The sequence below is a fragment of the Rhinolophus sinicus genome, chromosome 16, assembly GCF_057876585.1.
Source record: "Rhinolophus sinicus isolate RSI-liver-muscle chromosome 16, RSI-T2T, whole genome shotgun sequence".
NCBI lineage: Eukaryota > Metazoa > Chordata > Mammalia > Chiroptera > Rhinolophidae > Rhinolophus > Rhinolophus sinicus.
The window spans coordinates 121,361,857-121,372,492 of NC_142516.1; the positions used below are offsets into that span (position 1 = coordinate 121,361,857).

At 33.0% G+C, this 10,636-nt stretch overlaps 1 pseudogene; it reads left to right on the top strand.

The window, feature by feature from the left end:
• Nucleotides 1-10,396, top strand: part of LOC109450541 (small ribosomal subunit protein uS2 pseudogene) — a 31,460-nt pseudogene extending 21,064 nt beyond the window's left edge.
• The last annotated feature ends 240 nt before the right edge of the window (nt 10,397-10,636 follow it).

The window sequence follows — 10,636 nt, forward strand, 5'->3', positions numbered from 1 at the left end:
TTTGATTATAGTGATAATAAACAACAGACACAATTTAAAGAGCAGTTCAAACTGACTTAGACAAAAAGCAACTTCAAAGAAATTGTGACTAATTTTAAAACATTATTCTTTAAAAATTACCACTATTTATTTATTTATTTATTTATTTATTTATTTATTTATTTATTTATTTATTTATGGTTTGTTTCAGAAGATAGTTATACTTTCAGGAACTATTTGAATGGGAATAAAATCATGCTTTAAGTTTTCTTTGTGACCTAATATAAAATAGGGTGACTAGCTTAGCATCCATATACCCATGTTGAAGCAAAGTTTGAAGTAGAGTATACATTTAAACAGTCTATCACAGAGAGCCATGGCAAAATATATCATCTTTACTCCACAAATATATCACTCTCTGAAAAGTTATTTCTGTGTACCCTATGTGTGAGCCAGTGAGGATACAGTAGTTGGGGAAGCTCATATATTGAATGTGAAGAACTGCTTGTTAGGTTTCTTTGTTTAGATATAATTATTTTACAGAATTCATGACCATGGCTGTTGCTAAATTTTTTCAGGGTATTTCATCGTCAGTTGCTCTTAATAAAGTAAAAACAGTATTCAGAATGACTAGAGAATAAACACAAATGGCTTCTTAAGATCCTGTTATCACCTATGATGTTTTTAAATGTATAGAAAGGAGCCGTTGTGAGATACATTCCTTTTTAAATCATGAAGTATACTTTTTTCTATCACATGGTAGGTGACAGGTTATTGCGTTTAATGCATACACATATCTCTACATCCCTTTTCCAAATAATTTTTTTGCCTATAATTATTTATATTATGCAATTATTGGTATCACTGGAATTCAGTAGAATTTAGGACATTTTAGCCGAGGTATTTTATTAACACATGCAAACTTAAAATAAACGAAAAACTTACATTTCTTCTTCCATGACTTAGAACTGTAGGCAGTCAAAATTTAAAGGGGTAGATAATCACAATGTTTTAATAATATATAAACATAATAGATAGAGACAGGATTTCTCTGTAAATAATATATATCCTCCAAATATTACTTTAATTCATGTGCATGTTTATTATACTCTTTATTTCTGTGTGATGACTCTTCTGTCATTTTTACTGATCTTTTTCCTCCCTTAATTCTGTATTGTTATACCCATCACCACTGATAAGATCTCAAAAATAGGTAAAAGGATCAATTGTTTGAAAGATACAATTTGCTAAAACACACATAAGAGGAATAGACAATCTTATTAGGCCAATATTTATTAGAGAATCAATATTAATAATCTTTCAAAACAGAAAACACGAGCCCCAAGAAGGTTCACTGGTGAGTTCTACCAAATATTTAAAAAATAAATAAATATACAACTTACCTACAATTACTTATGGAAGCAGGGAATACTTCCTAATTCATCCCATGAGGCCAAACTAATACCAAAACCAAGCAGACATTACAAGGAAAGAAAAAAATATAGGCAAATATTTTTCATGAACATAGATGCAAAAATCCTCAACAAAATATTAGTGAACTGAATCCAACAATACATAAAAAGAATTGTACACCATGACTGAGTAAGTGGGACTTATTCCAGGTATGTAAGGTTATTTGAACATTCAAAAATCAATTAATGTAATCCATCACATCAACAGGCTAAGAAAGAAAAATCATATGATCATTTCAATAGATTTAGAAAAAGCATTTGACAAAATCAAACACCCATTTATGATAAAAACTCTCAGTAAACTAAGAACAGAGGGAAATGTCCTCAACTTGATCAGGAATATCTCTGAAGAACTAACATATTTAATGATGAGAGAATGGAAGTTTTCCCACTAAGATCAGGAACAAAACAAGGATGTCTCTCTCCTCTCACTACTTTTTAATATTGTACTGGAAGTACTAGCTAATGCAATAAGACAAGGGAAAAAAAAAATATATATATATAGATGGGGAAGGAAGAAATAAAACTCTCTTTATTCATAGATAACATGACTATCCAAGTAGAAAACATGAAAGGATTGATAGAACAACAACTACTCCTGGAACTCATAAACAAGGTTTCAGGACACAAAGTTAATGTATAAAAACAAAAGCTTTTCTGTATACTGGCAATGAACAAGTGGGAATTGAAATTAAAACCACAGTATCATTCCAACAAGTACATGAAAAGATGCTCATCCTCACTAATCATCAGAGAAATGCAAATCAAAATCACAATGAGATATCACCTCACAGCCCTAAGAATGCGTATCATCAAAAAGACAAAAGATAAGAAGTGCTGGCAAGGATGTGGAGAAAAGGGAACCATTATACACTGTTAGTGGGGATATAAATCAGTGTAGCCACCATGAAAAACAGTTTGAAGATTTGTCAAAAAATAAAAATAGAACTACATATGATCCAGCAATCCCACTTCTGAGAATATTTTCAAAGGAAATAAAAATATGATATTGAAAAGATATATGCACTCCCCTGTTAATTGCAGCATTATTCATAATAGCCAAATATGAAGACAACCTAAGTGTCCATCAGCAGATGAATGGATAAAGAAGATACGATATATATATATATATATATATATATATATATATATATATACACACACACACACACACATATGTATATATATATATAAAATTATATAATAATATAATATATAATATGATATAATAAAATATAATATGTAATTATTATTCAACCATGAGAAAATAGGAAATCCTGCCATTGTTTTTGCAACAATATGGATGGATCTTAAGGGCATTATGATAAATAAAGTCAGACTGAAGAAAACGAATGCATGACATCACTTATATCTGGGCTCTAAAAGCCAAACTTGTAGAAACAGAGAGTAGAATGGTGGTTACCAGGGGCTGGGGGGTAGGGGAAATGAGGAGATGTTGGTCAAAGAGTACAGAGTACACACATCCAATTAGAAGATGAATAAGTTCTGGGGATTTCTCTCAGAGTGCTGTGATTATAGTTAACACTGTTACCATGTTTCCCTGAAAATAAGACTGGGTCTTATATTAATTTTTGCTCCAAAAGACACAGTAGGGCTTATGTTCAGGGGATGACATCCTGAAAAATCATGCTAGGGCTTATTTTCTGGTTAGGTCTTATTTTCGGGGAAACATGGTATGTACTTGAATGTTGCTAAGCAAGTATATCTTAAATGTTTTTATCACAAAATAGAAATGATAATAATGTGATGTGCTGGTAGTGTTAGCTGATGCTATGGTGGTAATCATTTTGTAATATATAAATGTATCAACTCAACATGTTGTACACATAAAACTTATACAGTCATATATGTCAATTATATCTCAACAAAGCTAGAAAAAAAATCCCACAATACCGTTTACATTAGCATCCTCCAAAATAAAGCTTTTAAGTGTACATCAAGCAAAATATGTATAAGAGCTATATGTAAAAAAGTGCAAAGTTCAGATGAATAACAAAATAATTTAATAAATGGAGATATTTTCCATGTTCATAGATACAAAGACTCAGTATTGTCAAGAGCCAGTTGTTTCCAACTTGATATATAGATTCAGTGCAATCCCAAAAAAATATCAGCAAGTTGTTTTATGGATACTGATAAACTGATTTTAAAGTTCACGTGCAGAGGCAAAAGTCCCAGAGTAGTCAATACAATATTGAGGAGGAAGAACAAAGTTGGAAGAATAAAACTATTAAACTTTAAGATTTCATGCAAAGCTAGAGTACTCAAGGTAGTGTGGTATTGACAAAAGAGTTGACAAATAGATCAATAGAACAGAAGAGAGAGCCCAGAAATAGACCCACATAAATACAGGCAACTGATCTTTGACAAAGGAGCAAAGGCAATACAACGAAGCAAAGATAGTCAATAAATAGTGCTGGAACAACTGGACATCCATATGCAAAAAAAAAAAAAAAAAAAAAAGAGTTTCTACATAGACTGTCTACCCTTCACAAAAATTAACTCAAAATGGATCATAGACCTAAATGTAAAATGAAAAACTATAAAACTCTTAGGATGGGGGCCTGCCCAGTGGCTCCAGCCATTGGAGTTCCATGCTCCTAACACCGAAGGTTGCCGGTTTGATTCCCCCATGGGCCAGTGCCAGATGGCTCAGTTGCTTGGAGCACAAGGCTCTCCACCACAAGGTTGCCGGTTTGACTCCTCGACTCCCTCAAGGGCTGGTGGGCTGCGCCCCCTGCAACTGGCAACAGCAACTGGACCTGGAGCTGAACTGCGCCCTCCACAACCAAGATTGAAGGGACAACAAATTGACTTGGAAAAAGTCCTGGAAGTACACACTGTTCCCCAATAAAGTCCTATTCCCCTTCCCCAATTAAAAAAAAAAAAAAAATAGAAAAAACAAAACAACAGCAAAACTCTTAGGATGATTGTTAAACTCCCTATTATGACTTTGTTATTATTCAGATTACAAAACAAAACAGAAAACATTTGTTCAATGGCTTACAAGATGGTTATTAAAATAGAAAACTTCTCAGCATTCTCACAGGCCAAACACAATCTATCAATTGGAAAGTGGCCTCTGCAAAGTGATATTGACAAATTAGTGTCACAGGTGTATTTGGAAAACCACAGTAAATACATTATTTAGTTAGAATTCTATTTGAGAACTGATTGAAATGATTTACAAAATTAGAGCAAATATTATTTTAAATCTTAGATACTTGTAAAAATTTTGATCATTTATTTTTCAATTCTTTGGATAGCCATTTGAATTATGTAAAATAAAAATTTCAATTTGCTCTAACATAGTTTTCCAAGTTTTGTTCATTTCTATATGAGACACTATTATTTGTATGAGATGAATGTAACTGGACGGTTACAGATGTTATTATGAACAGAAATGGCCATAATAATCAGCTGTAATTACACTCTGGGATGAACTCATATTGAAACAGTGTTTTCCTTTTAACATTGGGTGGACTATTTCATATATGATGTTAGATCACTGAATAAACAATAACTGAATTATGGAGAAATTGGTTCTTGTATGTGTATTTTATATGTTGTGCTCTGGATAGTTCAAATATTGTGGCACCTATCCACAAGGCAGAATTCAGGAAAAGGCCTAACCTGCTCCAAATCTCTCATTTTTTAGTTTAGCGACTTATTTTGAGTTTCAGACTCACATGTCAGAGTGCGTCTTGTGTCATTCTAAAAAGGAACTATTTGACATTTTGAAAAATTACCTCCATGTAATCACAGTCGGAATATGTAAGGACTCTTTAATGGAAAAATAAAATACAAATGCCTTCCTATTCAGTCTGATTTTTTTTTTCTTCTAATAATCTACTAAATGAGCTGCAGATTTCAGCAGATAAAGTTTAACTCAGTTCATGCACTGCATTTGTCTTCAGATATTGCTTGGAATAGCATGAACAGCGCGATTAGCCACTCAAAGCTAGCACCTTCTATCTGACATGATATGAATAAAACAGATATCACATTATATATATGAAAAATGATTTCAAGGGTACATTCAATTTTAGTTTTCTTAGAAGTTCATGTTTTAAAGAAGTATAATATTGGAGATGGAATATATATACAGTATTGCAACATAAATTAAAGTATGAAAAATGATCAAAAGCAAAAATAAATCTAGGTAAGAAAGAAGATGGACAGTTATAGTGAAAAGGTGGGAAACACATCTGTATGTGGCCTTCTTTTCTCCTCACCATATGTAGTATCTATAGGATTAATCATGTATTTATGTGTAAATTTATGTTTATCATTTATTGGTAATTAGTAGATGAATATGTTTTGTTATTTAGCAGATAAAAATAAAATCAAATTTGTTATGAAATGTTTAGCAATCCATTATAAGCACTGTGCTTACAAATTAACGATGTTTCATAAGTGCATATCAACAATAACTAAATGCCTAGATTTCTAATAATACTTTTTAAGTTAGCAAATATTTAGAAAGTGCTCTAAAGAAGGCAATTTTTACTTCAAATATAGTATGGAATTATAGGTGATAAAGATCAGGTGGATTGAAAGTGAGACAGTGATGATGCAGCAGCAAGGTTATTTACTCGAGGGTAGAAGTAGTAATTATTCAACAACTAGGTAAGTAAACATAAAGGAAAAGTCATTCAAAAGTACAAAGTAAAGCAATGGCGAGAATCTAAATTCAGTATAACCTAGCAGTATACAGTAGTTCCTCGAATAACGTAATTTCGTTCAATGTCATTTTGTTCAGTCGTCGTTATAATGTTGATGAAATGCCACAGGAATTTAACTCTTGTTTACATCAATTAAATTGTGGTAAATTTGGTTTTGTTATACATCGTTTTGCTACCGTTCCAAGAATTTATCAATGACATTAAGTGAGGGCTTACTGTATGTATGTATGTATATATATACACACAGAGGGTGCCAAAAATATGTATACACATTTTAAGAAAGGAAAAATGTATTAAAATTGTTATGTTCAATATATACTGACAATGAAAGATGAATACAAGTCACGTTTGACTTCTGCAATTACAAGAGGTGCTCAAAGTGGTACCATCAGTGTAGTTTTGATACATATATCTCAGTATATATATATATATATATATCAGTATATATATATGTGTATGCATGTAAATATATATGTGTATATATACACATATATATGTGTACATGCATACCTATATACAATAAATTGTTGAATCAATATATAAATTATTTGCATATGCATACATATATTTAATTTATGTATTCATTCAGCATATTTATTTATTTTTTTATAGCTCTTGTGTCCCAGGCACTCTTAGGTGCTGGGGATAAAGTAAGGAACAAAGAAAGGCCAAAATATTTCTTCTTACTGTCCTCTTGGAACTTGCGTTTCAGTGACTACACAGCAACAACAAGATAAATGTGCAAAACATAATGCATATTGGCAAGTAATTAATGCTATGGAGAAAATAAAATGGAGGGGAAGTTAAGGAATGTTAGGAATGGGGTTAAACTTTGCATAGGTGTATTAGTTTTCAATTGCTGCTGTAACTATTGCCGCAAATTTAATAGCTCAGTACCTTACAATAGAAATTCATTATCAGTTCTTTTAGTGTCATATGGAGTCATACAAACCCTGAGTGAATGGGTCTCACTGAGCTAAAATCAAGCTATTGGTTGGGCTGCATAGTGTCTGAATGCTCTAAGGGATAATTCATTGTCTTGCCTTTTCTGGCTTCTACAGGCCATTTACATTACTGGCTCATGATCTTCCTCTATCTCCAAAATTAGCTGATGTTGCATCTCTCTGTGCCTTTCTCCTATCACTCTCCTCTTTTGTCTTACTCTTTCACTTTTAAGTACCTTTGTGATTATAATGGGCCCACCTGGATAATCTAATATAATTTCCTTAGCAACCTTAATTTCATATTCAGCCTTAATTCCCCTTTGCTATGTAACCTAACACATTCACAAGTTCTGGGCATTAGAATATGGACATCTTTGGAGGGCAGTTATTCTGCCTACCACGCAGGATACCTAAGGAAAGCCTCATGCACATTTGAGTAATGATCTAAATGAAGCACAAAAGCAACCTCTAGGGGATGAACATTCTAAGCAGGCGGAAAGCCTGTTCAAAGACTCTGGGGTAGGACCATGCCAAGAGTGTTCCAAGAAAAGCTGGCAGGACACTATGGCTGGAGTAGAGAGCTCAAGATGAGAAGATTAGTATGAGAGGAATTCCAAGAATCAATGGCAGAGTTTGGAGGTGAAATAGTCTTTATAGGTCATAGCAAAAAACAAAATAAAAAAAAAAAAATATAAGAAAAGGAAAAAACTAAGTGAGATTTTAAAACTATAGAATTTTAAACAGAAAATAACATTTCTTTTTTTTAATGTTAGTTTCAAGTGTGCAAAACATGGTGGTTAGATATTTATATACTTCACAAAGTAATAACCCTAATAAGTCTATTACCCATCTGACACTGTGCATAGTTATTACAATATTATTGAATATATTTGACTGTATTCCCTATACGGTACTTTACATCCCTGTGACTTTTTTTTCAATTATAGTTGACATTCACTTTTATTTTATATTAGTTTCAGGTGTACAGCATAGTGGTTAGACATTTATAGAGTTTATGAAATGATTCCCCTGATAGTTCTAGTACCCACCTGACACTATACATAGTTATTACAATATTATTGACTGTATTCCCGATACTGTACTTTACATTTCCATGATTGTTTTGTAACTATCAATCTGTACTTAATTCCTTCACCTTTCTCACCCAGCCCCTCAACACCACTCCCGTCTGGCAATCATCAGTTTGCTCTCTGAATCCATGAGTCTATGTCTGTTTGTTCGTTTATTTTGTTCTTTAGATTCCACATATAGGTGAGATCACATGGTGTTTGTCTTTCTGAGTCTAACTTATTTCACTTAGCATAATACCCTCTAGGTCCATCCATATTGTCACAGATGGTAACATTTCATTCTTTTTTATGGCAGAGTAATATTCCATTATATATGCGTACCACTTCGTCTTTATCCAATTGTCTATTGATAGGCATTTCAGTTGCTTCCATATCTTAGCTATTATGAATAGTGCTGCAATGAACATAGGGGTGCATATGTCTTTTTGAATTAATGTTTTGAATTTCTTCAAATAAACATCCAGAATTGGAATGGCTGGGTCATAAGTCATTTCTATTTCCAGATTATTGAGGAAACTTCATACTGTTTCCCAGAGTGGCTGCACCAATTTGCAATCCCATTAGCAGTGCGGGTAGGGTTCTCTTTTCTCCACATCCTCACCAACACTTGTTTGTTGCTTTATTGATGGTGGCCATTCTGACAGATGTGAGATGATATCTCATTGTGGTTTCAATTTACACATATCTGATGATTAGTGACATTGAGCATCCTTTCATATGTCTATTGGCAATCTGCATGTCCTCTTTGGAGAAATGTCTATTTCATTCCTCTGCCCATTTGTTAATTGGATTGTTTGGCTTGTGTGTGTGTGTGTGTGTGTGTGTGTGTGTGTGTGTGTGTGTGTGTTTAGTTGTGTGGTTTTTGTTTTGTTTTTTAAATAAATTTTGGATATTAACTCCTATCAAATGTATCATTTGCAAATATCTCCTCCCATTCAATGGAATGTCTTTTCATTTTGTTGATGGTTTCTTTTGCTGTGCAAAAACTTTTTAGTTTGATGTAGTTCTGTTTGTTTATTTTTTCTTTTGTTTCCCTTGCCTGAGAGGATATATCAGTAAAAATATTACTAAGGGTAATGTCAGAATTTATGCCTATGTTTTCTTCTAGGAGTTTTATGATTTCGGGTCTTACGTTTAAGTCTTTAATCTATTTTGAGTTTATTCTTGTACTCGTATATGCAATAAGAAGGTAGTCCAGTTTCATCTTTTGTATATATCTGTCCCGTTTTCCCAGCACAATTTATTGAATAGACTGTCTTTACTCCATTATATATTCTTGCTTCCTTTGTCATAGATTAAATGACCATGTGGTGTGGGTTTATTTCTGGGTTCTATTCTGTTCTGTTGATCTATATGCCTTTTTGATGCCAACACCATACTGTTTTGATTACTATGGCCTTGTAGTATAGTTTGATATCAGGTGCATGATACCTCCCACTTTGTTCTTTTTTCTCAAGATTGCTGTTGTTATTTGGGGTCTTTTGTTGTTCTATAGAAATAACGGGAGAGTTTGGAGATAAAATAGTCATTATAGATCACAGCAAAAACAAACAAACAAAAAGACTTTTATACTGAGATTTAAAAATGCTATTGAATTTTAAGCAAAAACGTTAACATTCTCACACATATTTTTAAAAGGTCATCCTTGAAGCTCATCACTAAACAGAATAAAATAACTCTCTAATGAAGAATATGGTGGCCTGGTACAGAGTGGTAGCAGAGTGAGAAATGTGAAGTAGTTGGATTCTGGGTATATGTCAAAAGCAGAAGAAACTTGGAAGAAACTCTTGCCCTTTATTGAGATGGGTAAGATAATGAGAAAAACATTTTTTTTATTTTGTTTTGTTTTGTGTTGTGGTGTTGTTTGGGGCAGTAAGTGATATTACTAGTTAGCCTGGGGCATGTAAAGCTTAAGATAGCTGTTAGACATCCAAATTAAGATAGCTAGTAGAGAGTTGAACATGAGTCTAGAATTCAGGGAAGATGGTAATAGGTGACAGACTATATATGGTTTTCAAAGCTGTAAAAATGATTGAGGTACTTTGCTATGATTCTAGATAAGAAATAGAAGAGATTCAAGAACTAAGCACTGGGACACTCTAAACAGAGGTGAGGGGAAGGACGAGGACCCAACAAAGGATGTTTATATAGAAAATACAGAGATGGGAGAAGAACCAGAGGAATGTAGGATCCTGATCGCCTAAAGCAGAAAATGGTTTCAGGAGATGAGGACCACTGTGTCATGCTGCTGCTGTATGTTGAGAGAGCAGACGGCTGAGAAAAAACACTGGATTTAGTGATGCGGGAGGGGGTTTTGATAAGAGCAGTTGCATGCAGTAGGAGGTAAAATTGTGATTGGGATGAATAGAAAATTGATGAATAAAAACCAAATATAACAAATAAAACTGATGATTAGTATACATTTTGTTGTAAAAGAAAAATTG